This window comes from Erpetoichthys calabaricus, chromosome 3, assembly GCF_900747795.2.
Source record: "Erpetoichthys calabaricus chromosome 3, fErpCal1.3, whole genome shotgun sequence".
NCBI lineage: Eukaryota > Metazoa > Chordata > Cladistia > Polypteriformes > Polypteridae > Erpetoichthys > Erpetoichthys calabaricus.
In genome coordinates this window covers 35,557,427-35,572,492 of record NC_041396.2, presented here as the reverse complement: position 1 = coordinate 35,572,492, position 15,066 = coordinate 35,557,427, and positions in this window count along the sequence as shown.

Sequence of the window (15,066 nt, the reverse complement as noted above, 5' to 3'; positions counted from 1 at the left end):
ATGTTTGCATATTGTTAATTTTTTCATTTTATTGTTTGTACGGTGTCCTTGGGTATTTAGAAAGGCACATTGAAATAAAATATTATTATTATTATTATTATTATTATTATTATTATTATTATTATTATTATTATTATTATTGTTAAACCCTTCACCCAGCAATCCAGCTTATGCAGTGAAGCATCACAAGCTGTCAAACCCATGTAAGCTGGCCAGGTGTCCTTTAACTCATTAAGATCCACAAGGATCAGAGAGCAACCAGGTCACATTTATAAAGGATTTCATTCAAAGCTTCGGTCTGTTTCAGCGAGGTGGGGTGCTAGGGTGACCCTAGTCTCCCTTTTACACTCCTTATTAGTTAGTTAGTTAGGTCCTCCTGCACTCTTTGGAGTATCAGGCATAAAATGCTCTCCAATAGACTCGATCAGCTGGAGCAAGTTCAGCTTCATCCAATGCTAGGTTGACAGTTTTCAGGTCTCCCAAGAAGGTTGACCTCTAGGTGGTATGAGAAATGCCTTGCTTTTGTGTCCGCTTTGGTGGTATCCAGCACAAGGTAAGCTTTGGAATGCTTTAAGTGGGAAGATGTAGTTTGTGTCCAGGTAAGCGCACCCTGTACCCTTCCGTAAAGTTGTCTTCCAGTGAGCTCCTGCCACTCCACTTCAGCACCTCATCATTTGTAACATTCTCTCTGTATGAGATGCCGAGTATTCGTCGGAGGCACTGCTCATGAAAGACATTGAGCTCGTGAGCAATTTGTTGCATGTTGCTCCAGGTTTTGCTAGCATACATGGCAATTGGGATAACAATCATGGCGTACAGTCTAATTTTTAATGCTGTACTAAAAGACGAAGATGACAAGACGTGGTGTAAATGCCAGAACACACCAGTCACTTTACCGATCCAACATTTCATCTCCAATTCCATGTCACCATCATTTGATATGACGGTGCCAAGGTATATGAATTTGTCACTCTTTATTATGTAGACCTAACTAAAATGACCCACTATAGCTGTCACATGTTACACTACTATTTACTGTATATCTATGACCTCAGTCAACAAGATGGTGTATTAAAACAAACAAGAGAAAAAAGGATTACATATTATAGATAACATATGTAACATATAAACAGAATACAAATGTGTTAGTTAAAATAATACATCCTGATAATAGGCCACCAGGCTTTAAAATAGTGGCACCCACAGGAAAAACAAAATGGCATCACAGCAAAATGTAAATAAATGACAAGCTTGTAAAATAAGCCGTTGTGATATAAGACAAAGAAGCTAAGTATGTGCATCATTTCTGATCAAATATTCAAAATCCTTACATATAAAAACCATTGGATGTCACGCATGAGCGTTGGAGGACCTCCTCACAGGGGGCGCTGTGGCTAACGCTCTCTTCTCCTTCTCTCCCCTCATCTCAGAAAAAACGCCCAGTAGCCCCAGCCCCTTTGGGCCCACACAACATAAGCTGCCCTGGAAGGAGTGAACAGCCAGACGGAGCTCCCAAGAAACGACCGTGACACTTATTTCAGAAGCTGAGAGCTTCTTTTGTGTTTTGCCTGAGTGGCTAATTTTCTTTTCGCCTTAAAGGCGCCTTTTGAGTTGGAGTTCTCACAATTAAACGTCCCAACAATTCAACGTTGCTGTCCTGTTGTTCCCGCACACGGCCACAACATATTGCCAGAAATGTAATCAGAAAAAACATAATAGAGCAATAAAAATGTAAAGATCGTAACAATCTAATCTAAAGAGGCAAAGGGCAAAAATGAAATATTTTAAAATTACCAATCAAAAAACTCAAAAGCCAAATCCCAAATACAAAATCTAAAAACTCAACACTGAGTGGTCAAAATGAGTGTAAAACAGGCATAAACTAACAGAGAGCTGTGGTGGAAGCGAGTGCAGGTGCTTTATGAAGCCCCCCGGGCCCGGCCTAATGACAGCACCATTTAGCTAATTAAGGGGTTTGCACACACCCAAACAAGAAACAAAGAGACGAGATTAGCTATACAGGGAATTACCAAAAATAACACAAGAAACTAAGAAGTGGAAAGGTGCCCTCAGCAAAAAACAAAACTGAACTAGCCAGAAATGACTCAGAGAAAAACAAAGCAAATAAAACACAAAAAGAACAAAAACCCAAACCTCAGGGTGAAAGCCATGACAGATATAAACAGGTGGGCCATACTAGGAAAGTATGAATTATTAATAAATCAGTTGATGGCTCCAGCATGGCATTCAAAGGACAAAATGAAACCATACTCACATTGCAGAAGAGGACATGATGTGCCGTTTACAAATGTGCTGCATGGCGGATGGCAGCCGCAAAATGATTCCTAAAACTTGGTGTTGATCTCCTCCCTAGTGGACATCTGATAAGAAAAAAGCAGCAAGCGATGAGCAGGCCGCACATAAAGATATGTTTTTATAATCGATATGAGAAAGAAAATGAACAGGCAGTAGTCAAGAAAAGCATATAAATGTGTCTAAATGAACAAACAGGCAGCTATGACGGGGGGGGGGGGGGGGGGGGGATGGGGCTGTAAGGATTTATTTTCTGATACACGGAATAAGCAGGTGCTACACACAAATACGTTTTTGTAAACTCTACAAATAAGTGATTAAAAGTCAGTGCATGCTAACTTATTTTGATAAACTGTAAAATAAAGATGGAGCAGACAATAAGGAGGGGAGTACAGAGCTGTTTTCAGAAATTTGCTGAAGGGCAAACAGGTCCAGTTAAAAGCCAACGGTGCTGTCACGTGGGGGAGGCTCAGCTCGCGAGGTGAACTGGGGGACAAATGAGTGTGAGACACAACTATGAGCCTCCCAAGAGGGGAGGAGAAGGAGGAGGAGCCCTCTGAAACCTGATGACAACACTTCTGATCCGCCCCTTGAAGCTCCGCCCCTTCCAGTCACCCAGCTATAAAAGAAACAACACCACTGCAAGTCGGCATTCCTTTCACGCCACAACTGTCAGAGCCGAACTGCTCTATTGGAATTTGAAAACTGGCATCATTGCTATTAAGTGGAGACCTCCCTGGACTTCCCAATACTTTAACCAGTACTGTTTCTTTTGTCCTCACAATTTATTTAGACATTTACTGGAGTGGAGGTCAAATGGGTGATACACAAGGGTCTCACAAACTGAACAAGTGACAAAAGTGAAAGGAATACTCCATCCAAAAAGGACGTTTTTTATAGGTTACTTACTTCAGTGTTGATGCCACACAAAAGGTTTATTGTTTGTGTTCAGAATGTCTTGGGTAAAGTTTGCTTTCTGTTTTTAGACAAGTGGGAACTATTTCTTTGAGTGGGGAATTGTGGGATGTGATGGGGATTTGTGGGTATTGTAGTTTATCCCATAGAAGTCAATGGTAGCGTGTGGAAAATCAAAGTATACTGTTGAAGCTTTTCTGAGATTCTACAACCAAAATATTCAACACTAATGTCCGCAAAGTCACTGAGACCACTCATCTCACAACAACTAAAGCTCTTGACCATGTCTGTCTGCTAATGTGTAACACATTACAAATATGATCAGCTGTTTGGAAAACTATGCTGTATATAAGAAGATAGATCTGATAAACTGAGTGGGCACCATCTATTATTTATATATATTTATATAATATACGAGGGATGTTCAAAAAGGGGCGGCATGGTGGCACAGTGGTAGCATCTGCTGCCTCGCAGTTAGGAGACCTGGGTTTGCTTCCCATGTCCTCCCTGTGTGTAGTTTGCATGTTTTCCTCCGGCTGCTCCAGTTTCCTCCCACAGTCCAAAGACATGCAGGTTAGGTGGATTGGCGATTCTAAATTGTCCCTAGTGTGTGCTTGATGTGTGGGGCTGGCGCCCTGCCTAGGATTTGTTCCTGCCTTGCACCCTGTGCTGGCTGGGATTGGCTCCAGCAGACCCCTGTGTTAGGATATAGCAGGTTGGACAATGACTGACGTTCAAAAAGTTTCTGCACTTTTAAATTTTCATTGGAACACACCACCCATGACGGTGATTTATTTATTTTTTTCGGTGGGGATCCCAGGAACATACCCAGCTACCCTCATTGTATTGTATTAAACAATATGAAAAGAAACTTCAACGATCCCCCCCAGTTCCCTTTCGGCGATTATACGAGGGACGTTGAAATGTTTCCGCACTTTAATATTTTCGTTGGAAACAGTGAAGGCAGGAGGAACAGTAATTGGGAATTAAAAAGCTGGTACAAAGCTGGGAAAATTGCATCGCAAACGAAGGTGATTGTGTAGAAAAGTGATGTAATTCCATCCATCCTCTTCCGCTTATCCGAGGTCGGGTCGCGGGGGCAGCAGCTTGAGCAGAGATGCCCAGACTTCCCTCTCCCCGGCCACTTCTTCTAGCTCTTCCGGGGGAATCCCAAGGCGTTCCCAGGCCAGCTGGGAGACATAGTCCCTCCAGTGTGTCCTGGGTCTTCTCCGGGGCCTCCTCCCGGTTGGACGTGCCCGGAACACTTCACCAGGGAGGCGTCCAGGAGGCATCCTGATCAGATGCCCGAGCCACCTCATCTGACTCCTCTCGATGCGGAGGAGCAGCGGCTCTACTCTGAGCCCCTCCCGGATGACTGAGCTTCTCACCCTATCTTTAAGGGAGAGCACAGACACCCTGCGGAGGAAACTCATTTCAGCCGCTTGTATTCACGATCTCGTTCTTTCGATCACTACCCATAGCTCATGACCATAGGTGAGGGTAGGAACATAGATCGACTGGTAAATTGAGAGCTTTGCCTTATGGTTCAGCTCCTTTTTCACCACGACAGACCGTTGCAGAGCCCGCATCACTGCGGACGCTGCACCGATCCGCCTGTCGATCTCACGCTCCATTCTTCCCTCACTCGTGAACAAGACCCCGAGATACTTGAACTCCTCCACTTGGGGCAGGATCTCTCTACCAACCCTGAGAGGGCACTCCACCCTTTTCCGGCTGAGGACCATGGTCTCGGATTTGGAGGTGCTGATTCCCATCCCAGCGGCTTCACACTCAGCTGCGAACCGATCCAGAGAGAGCTGAAGATCATGGCCTGATGAAGCAAACAGGACAACATCATCTGCAAAAAGCAGTGACCCAATCCTGAGTCCACCAAGCCGGACCCCCTCAACACCCTGGCTGCGCCTAGAAATTCTGTCCATAAAAGTTATGAACAGAATCGGTGACAAAGGGCAGCCCTGGCGGAGTCCAACTCTCACTGGAAACGGGTTCGACTTACTGCCGGCAATGCGGACCAAGCTCTGACACCGATCGTACAGGAACCGAACAGCTCTTATCAGGGCGTCCGGTACCCCATACTCTCGGAGCACCCCCCACAGGGACACGGTCGAATGCCTTTTCCATGTCCACAAAACACATGTAGACTGGTTGGGCGAACTCCCATGCACCCTCCAGGACCCTGCTAAGGGTGTAGAGCTGGTCCACTGTTCCACGACCAGGACGAAAACCACACTGTTTCTCCTGAACCCGAGGTTCGACTATCCGATGGACCCTCCTCTCCAGAACCCCTGAATAGACTTTTCCAGAGAGGCTGAGGAGTGTGATCCCTCTGTAGTTGGAACACACCCTCCGGTCCCCCTTCTTAAAGAGGGGGACCACCACCCCGGTCTGCCAATCCAGAGGCACTGTCCCTGATGTGCATGCAATGTTGCAGAGGCGTGTCAACCAAGACAGCCCTACAACATCCAGAGCCTTTAGGAACTCCGGGCGTATCTCATCCACCCCTGGGGCCCTGCCACCAAGGAGTTTTTTGACCACCTCGGTGACCTCAGTCCCAGAGATGGGGGAGCCCACCTCCGAGTCCCCAGGCTCTGCTTCCTCATTGGAAGGCATGTTAGTGGGATTGAGGAGATCTTCAAAGTACTCCCCCCACTGACCCACAACGTCCCGAGTCGCGGTCAGCAGCGCACCATCCCCACCATACACAGTGTTGACACTGCGCTGCTTTCCCCTCTTGAGATGTCGGATGGTGGACCAGAATCTCCTCGAAGCCGTCCGAAAGTTGTTCTCCATGGCCTCCCCAAACTCCTCCCGTGCCCGAGTTTTTGCCTCAGCAACCACCGAAGCCGCATTCCGCTTGGTCTGCCGGTACCTATCAGCTGCCTCCAGAGTCCCACAGGACAAAAGGGACCGGTAGGACTCCTTCTTCAGCTTGACGGCATCCTTCACCGCTGGTGTCCACCAACAGGTTCGGGGATTGCCACCACGACAGGCACCGACTACCTTACGGCCACAGCTCCGGTCAGCTGCCTCAACAATAGAGGCACAGAACATGGCCCATTCGGACTCAATGTCCCCCACCTCCCTCGGGACATGGTCGAAGTTCTGCTGGAGGTGGGAGTTGAAGCTACTTCTGACAGGGGGCTCTGCCAGACGTTCCCAGCAGACCCTCACAACACGTTTGGCCCTACCATGCCTGACCGGCATCCTCCCCCACCATCGGAGCCAACTCACCACCAGGTGGTGATCAGTTGACAGCTCCGCCCCTCTCTTCACCCGAGTGTCCAAGACATGTGGCCGCAAGTCCGACGACACAACCACAAAGTCGATCATCGAACTGAGGCCTAGGGTGTCCTGGTGCCAAGTGCACATATGAACACCCCTATGCTTGAACATGGTGTTCGTTATGGACAATCCGTGACGAGCACAGAAGTCCAATAACAAAACACCACTCGGGTTCAGATCGGGGGGGCCATTCCTCCCAATCACGCCCTTCCAGGTCTCACTGTCATTGCCCACGTGAGCATTGAAGTCTCCCAGCAGAACGAGGGAGTCCCCAGAAGGTATGCCCTCTAGCACCCCCTCCAGGGACTCCAAAAAGGGTGGGTACTCCGAACTGCTGTTCGGTGCATACACACAAACAACATTTAGGACCCGTCCCCCCACCCGAAGGCGAAGGGAGGCTACCCTCTCGTTCACCGGGGTAAACCCCAATGTACAGGCTCCAAGTCGGGGGGCAATAAGTATGCCCACACCCACTCTGCGCCTCTCACCGGGGGCAACTCCAGAGTGGTACAGAGTCCAGCCCCTCTAAAGGAGATTGGTTCCAGAGTCCAAGCTTTGCGTCGAGGTGAGCCCGACTATATCCAGCCGGAACCTCTCGACCTCGCGCACTAGCTCAGGCTCCTTCCCCTTCAGAGAGGTGACATTCCATGTCCCAAGAGCCAGCTTCTGTAGTCGTGGATCGGACTGCCAAGGTCCCCGCCTTTGGCCACCACCCAACTCACACTGCAGCCGACCTCCTTGGCCCCTCCCATAGGTGGTGAGCCCATGGGAAGGGGGACCCACGTTGCCTCTTCGGGCTGTGCCCGGCCGAGCCCCATGGGTGCAGGCCCGGCCACCAGGTGCTCGCCATCGAGCCCCACCTCCAGGCCTGGCTCCAGAGGGGGGCCCCGGTGACCCGCGTCCGGGTGAGGGAAAACGCTGTCCAAATTTTGTATTCATCATGGAGGTTTTGATGAACCGCACTTTGTCTCATCCCTCACCTAGGACCAGTTTGCCTTGGGTGGCCCTACCAGGGGCATAAAGCCCTGGACAACAGAGCTCCTAGGATCATTGGGACACGCAAACCCCTCCACCACGATAAGGTGGCGGTTCGAGGAGGGGGTGATGTAATTTGTTTTTGAAATTCTTAATGTTAAAAAAAGTGGGGAAACTTTTTGAACGTCCCTCGTATATAAAATTCAACATCTGTCTATCTGTCTGTCTGTCTGCTTGTCTGTCTGCCTTTCACGAGAGAACTACTTCACGGATTGAGATAATTTTTTTTTCTATAATTCGCTTGAACATTCCGGTTGACTTTGTGACTTCTCTCATCTCGCTAAGTATCATAGTTTGCTTGCAGGATCGATATGGTTATGCAAATCCAAGAGAGATGCAGCAGGCCATGGGGAAGGGAAAGCAGGCGGGGTCCTCTTCACTTATGCGCCAGCCTCCATTCGAGTTGGTCTGATGTGGCAGTGGCGAGAGGGTTTTAATCCCTCGCATTCCTCCAATCGCGACGGACATGTCCTTTCAATTCAAGAGATGACAGTTCCTGGTGAAGCTTTGCTTTGCAATGTCAATGAACAAGACTCAGGGACAGACATTCAAGTTGGCAGGGGTTGATCTTAGCTCACCAGGCTTCTCGCATGATCAGCTTTACGTCGTTTTCTCCTGGGTTAGTTCCCTAAGAAGCCTATATGTTCTCGCCTCGATAGCAAAATCAAAAATATTGTATACGAAGAGGCCCTATCAAATTCTTCTCAATACAAAATACATTTTGTTTTATTTTTTTATTGATTTTTAAAGTTTGTCCTGTTCCACTACTACGTGGGTGGAGCAGCGGGGGACAGCTAGTATTGGAAAAGAAGAAAATGGATTTCCTTCTTTTGTGTTTTATTAAAGTTTGTTTTAAAGTTAAACTTGTCCAAACGTTCAATCTGCTAATTTCAAATAATAAGAAGGAATTCCCAGCCAGTTAACAGACTTCAGGGCCAAAGGTCCGGTGCTACAGCACCAGTGAAGGATAGTGGATTGCATTTTCAAACTTCTTGATCAATGTTTCTCATCCTCTGAGGGACGTTCACGTCGGGATCAAACACACATGCACACACACCCACACACACACGCACACACACACGCTTCAGGATTTGCCAGTATTTCTAATTTCTTTTGGGGATACTGTTGTGTCAGGGGGGACACTTACCACCATTCATCCTCAGGTTTTCTTCATTTACATCATCACTTCTGCTATTCTGGACTTGTTTGGAGCTCTCTAAAGACTCTTTGTGTTTGTCTCTTCCTTGATGTTTGAGGGGTGTTGTAAATATTGTAACTGTTTTGTTTTATACAGTTAGGTCCATAAATATTTGGACAGAGGCAACGTTTTTCTAATTTTGGTTCTGTACATTACCACAATGAATTTTAAATGAAACAACTCAGATGCAGTTTAAGTGCAGACTTTCAGCTTTAATTCAGTGGGGTGAACAAAACGATTGCATAAAAATGTGAGGCAACTAAAGCATTTTTTAACACAATCCCTTCATTTCAGGGGCTCAAAAGTAATTGGACAAATTAAATCACTGGAAATAAAATGTTCATTTCTAATACTTGGTTGAAAACCCTTTGCTGGCAATGACAGCCTGAAGTCTTGAACTCATGGACATCACCAGATGCTGGGTTTCCTCCTTTTTAATGCTCTGCCAGGCCTTTACTGCAGCGGCTTTCAGTTGCTGTTTGTTTTTGGGCCTTTCTGTCTGAAGTTTAGTCTTCAACAAGTGAAATGCCTGCTCAATTGGGTTAAGATCAGGGGCCTCGTGTATAAACGGTGCGTACGCACAGAAATGTTGCATAAGAACGTTTCCACGTTCAAATCGCGATGTATAAAACCTACACTTGACGTAAAGCCACGCACTTTTCCACAGTACCTCATACCCTGTCGTACGCAAGTTCTCCGTTAGGTTTTGCAGACTGGCGGCACCCAGTGTCAAAGCAGTGCTACTGTTCCTGTGTGGTTACCCTTTCTTAGATCCACATCCATGACGGCGGCTCAAGTGCTCCTTGTAGAACTGTTTGTACTTGCAAGTTACCGTGAGGTAATTGTACTTATGATACAGTTATAATATTGCACATCCTGAGCCACTTTATAAAGAGCGTATTTACATATGATGACAATATCATTTTTAAGATGAAATGCAGCAAAATGTGTTGATTATATTATACAGATAAAACTTTAACTTTAACTACACGGTGCCGCAGCGCTAGTGAGCTTGAGCTCTGTTCATGGTTTGTTCCTGCCTCGCACTGTTTTCATGCTGTGGCTGGCGCGACACTGGAAGGATAGATGGATAGAATAATTAAACATTACGAAGATATTTCGATGTTCCTTAAATGTTTTGAAGAATCAGCGTTCTAAGATTACAGATGGCTTAACGTCTATTATGGAGCTGATTGTGTGGCGATTGGGTATTTGGAGAAAGAAAAGTAAGGACAGGAATTGGAGGTTAGTACGTTTGAAAAAGACAGTACTGCTGTAATAAAGCATTTCATTAAAGGTCGTGCATGGCACAGCAAGCATTTTGCTATAAGACATGAGCAATCACTGTGCCACTGTGTTCCCATGTTTATTAACATGCTTTAACTCATATCATCATGAAAATGATATCATGTATACTTCTCAGTATTTTAATTACTCAGAGAGCTGTAATATTATGAACGTAATGGATTCTGTGTCCTGTTGGAGGAAGAGCACATAGTGATTCAGGCACAAAGAGCACATAGAAGATCAAATACAGAACAAAGCATTTAACGTGCTACTTTAGTTACGATGGGATTTGAGAAACTAGTAAATTAAACGATTTTAAGATGAAGTTTATGATGTTCTACTTCAATGAGAAAATAAACTACGTGACTAAAGTGGAAATTTCGAGATTAAAGTTGACATTTCGTGCTTTTTTCACACTGTGTGCCTTTTATTCACTGTACCCTAATAAGCTTTCATATGACACTCAGACGGTGGGCTACGAGTCGCCTTTTCACGGCGACTTTGATATGTGATAACTTTTTTACTTTGGGCACTGTGCGACTTTGTGAACTTGAGCTTTTGAGTTTCTCCGACACGCTATGTCACTCGATCAACTTCCTTTTGTTGCTTATATAACTGTTTAAACCAACAAATAGTACGTTTTTCTTTGCCTCCATTTGGTATTCGCTGAAATTCTTCTATTTTCCCTCGTACTTTTGCCATTGCCTTTTCACAGAACGCTGAGCTTAAGGGCTATTTATATTGATTTGCATATTCAAAGAGGTGTAATTCTGGGAGGAGTTGATAGTGACATAACGACGGACTTGCCCACACCTGCCCATGAAATCGCCTTTGAGTCAATTGTCCAATTACTTTTGAGCCCCTGAAATGAAGGGATTGTGTTCAAAAAATGCTTTAGTTGCCTCACATTTTTATGCAATTGTTTTGTTCACCTCACTGAATTAAAGCTGAAAGTCTGCACTTCAACTGCCTCTGAGTTGTTTCATCTAAAATTCATTGTGGTAATGTACAGAACCAAAATTCCCCCAAAATATTTATGGACCTAACTGTATGTGATAATACTGTTCCAGGTTTGATGTGAGGTATCCATCATCATGGTACAACTGAATGAGTACACCAACAGGAGTGTGGCTACACCACACACTGAAGACCCCCCACCATTAGCCAAGGCCCAGAACTTTCCAGCTGCTGCTGCAAGACGGTAATGGCAGAGCTTTGCTGACCAAGACTCAAGAGCAGGTCTTGAGGTATCTCTGTGACTGCAAGGTGCTAAGATCTACAAGACACTTGTCATACCAGTCACCCAGTACGGCATGGAGTGTTGGCCAGCATGTTATGGACACATATTATGGAAATACGCGTACTCCAATGACTTGGCTTGACCATGTGTTGAATAAAAGTCACATGAAGGATCAAAGGAGTAGTGCTGAACACTGAGAAGGTGTGTGAGGCCTGTGTGTGGTCTGCCTCAAAGACCAGACAGTGGCAAAAAGAAGACCCTGTGTGAGCACAAGACACATGTTAAGAAAGAAGAAGTAATAATAAGGTCCTGGGTTAAGCAATTTTCATTTTAGGACTCAATTTGTTTTAATGAGTGGAAGATTATGAAGAATATTTACAGCACTGGATCAATCTTGGCCTTCAGGTTTTGTCTTTTTACGTTAAGTGTGGCCTTTTCTAGTTAAGTAAATCTGTGGCAGTCTCAACACTAGAATTTCTGATGTCCATTACACCACCTGTAGTTTGCGGAGATGGCAGAGAACACATTTTTAATCTCATGTTTTTGTGACTTGTAGGGCACGGCCATCAGCAGTGTGTCTGTTTGCGGAGAGAGTGTCGACCTTGTCGAGAGGTTTACTTACCTTTGTAGTGACATTCATGTATCTGGTGACTCTTCCTGTGAAGTCAGTAGACAGACTGGGAGAGCATAGGGGGGTCATGAGGTTGCTGGAAAGGGGTGTGTGTATCTATGCAAAAGGACGAAGGTCCAAGTCTTTAGAGTCCTGGTGCTTCCTGTCTCGCTATATGGTTGTGAGACATGGACGCTATCCAGTGACCTGAGATGAAGACTGGACTCCTTTGGTACTGTGTCTCTCCGGATAAACCTTGGGTACCGCTGGTTTGACTTTGTGTCGAATGAGCGGTTGCTCACGGAGTCCCGAATGAGGCACATGACCTGCGTTGTGAGGAAGCGTCAACTACAGCACTACATCTATGTGGCGTGTTTCCCTGAGGGTGATCCAGCTCGTAAGATCCTCATTGTTGGGGACCTAAGTGGCTGGACCAGGCCAAGGGGTCGCCCACGTAACACCTGGTTGTGGCAGATAGAGGGTCATTTCCGGAGGGTGGGACTGGACCGCGTGTCTGCCTGGGGGGATTGCCAACCGGGATCTTGAGTTGTTTCATCGTGTAGTGGTGTGGCAACGCACTGTACCAGTGCATGCTCCCCAACTTGACTTGACTTTCTTATAGAACAGACCTAATGAAGTTTTCTGATAGAACAGGGGTCTCTTGTGACCAATTCTGGACAACAATATAAAAAGTCCATGAAAATAAATCTTGCATTAGTCATGTCGCATAATCCACATATTAAGTCATCCAGTTGTATGCTCACGATGTCCCAAATGCCTGTTTTTATTAAAACATCTGGAAAACTGTGCCGTGAACAAAAAATAGAACACGCCCAAGCATGAAGGAGCCTTTGAACTGAAGCCCGTCTCCACGCCTCATTCACTGGTCAGGAGTCCAGCTGTTAAAGAGGGACAAAGACAAGATACATTTTGATTTTGAGGAGCCCACCCCGTATACTGGAATGATGTTGCAAAGAAAAGATGTCCAGTGAGTGATCATTCAGGACTGAGTCCAAACAGAGACAATTAAAGAGAAAACGGTCGGGTTAAATAGTTGGAGGGCAGGACGAGGTGGGTCTTAGGGGGGACATGACGTTTGTAGGAGGGTGTCTTCTGATGCCGGACGTGGAAGTAGTCCTAGGTGGGTTTTCCTTCTGGAGGTCTGTGGAGGAGGAAGAAAAGGCTTTAGTGCAACTAAATAATCCCCGACTCTGCGTCTTAGTCTCACCTTAGCCCTTAGACGGCTTCTGCTGCGCACACATGTGTGACACAGCGTATTCATTGGCTAACGTTGTGCTTCACAAGATACCAACAAAAAACACACACTTCATACAAATTAAGATGGACGGTTAAAGAAAAGGGAGTGAAAGCATCATTGGGAAGAGAGTCTTCCTCATGCTCATGCCTATCTGAGACGCTTCAACAAGCAGGAGGTCAGTTCAGCCATATTGCAGTTTCATGGCCTGCCTGCCTGCCACTAAATAATCCTGAGGTACTCCAGTTGTGGCTTTGAATGGGAGGTGGGCCTGCAATTCCAAGGCTCAGGCAACATTTTGTTTTCATTTCCAAAAGTAATTTCCTGACGTGGTTTGCTTAACAATTTTTTAGCATAAATGACATGTGTTTTGGACATTGGGAGTATGTGACATGAATAACGTGACTCTTTTTCGTGGATGTTTTTGATATTGTTTGCTGTTGATTATTTGCTTTGGTCACCATAGGCGCTTGTTCTATCAGAAACTTTGTTATCTCCTGGGACCAATAGATGGCGCTATAACATGCTAACCCGACACAGGCAGACGCTAGAGGCACAAAGCACACATCATTTATTTATTTACAGTGTCCCCAACAGCTCAAACACATACTTTCCTTTCCGTTTCTTTTCTCTTTTACTTTCTTTATTTCTCAGTCCTTTTCTCTCTTTCTCCTCCAGTCCTCCTCAGCAAGCTTCATCCTCCTCCTCCTGACTCTGGCTTCCGAGTGGTGTCTGCTGAATCCTTATATAAGGCACCCGGAAGTATTACAGGTGTCTGATGATGTAATTCCGGCAGCACTTCTGGGTGTGGCGAAAGAGCTGCTCTCGAGGATCCCAACAGGGCTGCACCAAACTCCAACTCCCATGAAGCCCTGAGGGAGTCCGAGGCACTGCTGCAACTCTGGGAGGCTGCCATCTAGTGTCCTGGGGGAGGTAATGTTCCGGCCACATCTCCTCATGTGCTCCTTCCAGTGTGGAGGCATCCTGGCCAGGTAAGGACCCCGGCTGTCCCTGACATTCCATTCTGCGTGAAACCATAAGGCAGGGGTCCCCAACTCTGGTCCTGGAGGGCCCCAGTGGCTGCAGGTTTTCATTCTAACCCTTTTCTTAATCAGTGACCCGTTTTTGCTGTGAATTAACTTCTTTTGAATTAATTTTAATTGACTTGTTTTTCTAAGATTTGTTCCTCTGAATTGATTAATTTCTTTCCTTAAATGGCACCCAAACAGAAATGAAATGTGAAGTGAGTGAGCCAGCAGAAGATCAGCTAAGTCAGGGCCTCAAACTCCAACCAGTTTCACTCCAACCAGCTGCTTAATTAGGCATTGAGTCTTGTTGTTAATTAAACCCATTCTTTCATTCCATGCATTGTTGCTGCTCTCTTTATGCAATAGCAGACATTTCCGAAATTGTTGATTTTCTCTTATTCTTTGACTAGCAAAATATCCGCTCTTCGCAGCGGTGAAGCAAACCTTTTTAAACAGAGGGAAAATATACCAATAATTATTTGTTAAGGATCTCTTTGTATACCACGTTGTCAGTTCGGCCCTCCGGTTGTAATTTGACCAAGCTGGGCGCTGGGCTTACTCTTGAGCCTGCAGCGTATAGTTGGCCATGTGAAAAGCAATCTCGCCTCAAATCAATGCCAACCTTTTGTAGGGTCTGTCCCTGAGACTTATTAATTGTCATTGTGAAGCAGAGCCTTACTGGAAATTGGAATTGAAATGGGTTTCATCTATAACTTTGCATCCAGCTTTTGAGAGTTTAAACATTCATAAACATCAAAGTGTCCACTACTCAAATCGTCACCTGTGAATCTAAGATGTTTAAGAGGCATTGGCAGTTGTCCAAAGGTGTAAAATATTTGGCCATTTCAGTACACTTGAAAGCAACAACCGAACAATTCAGCG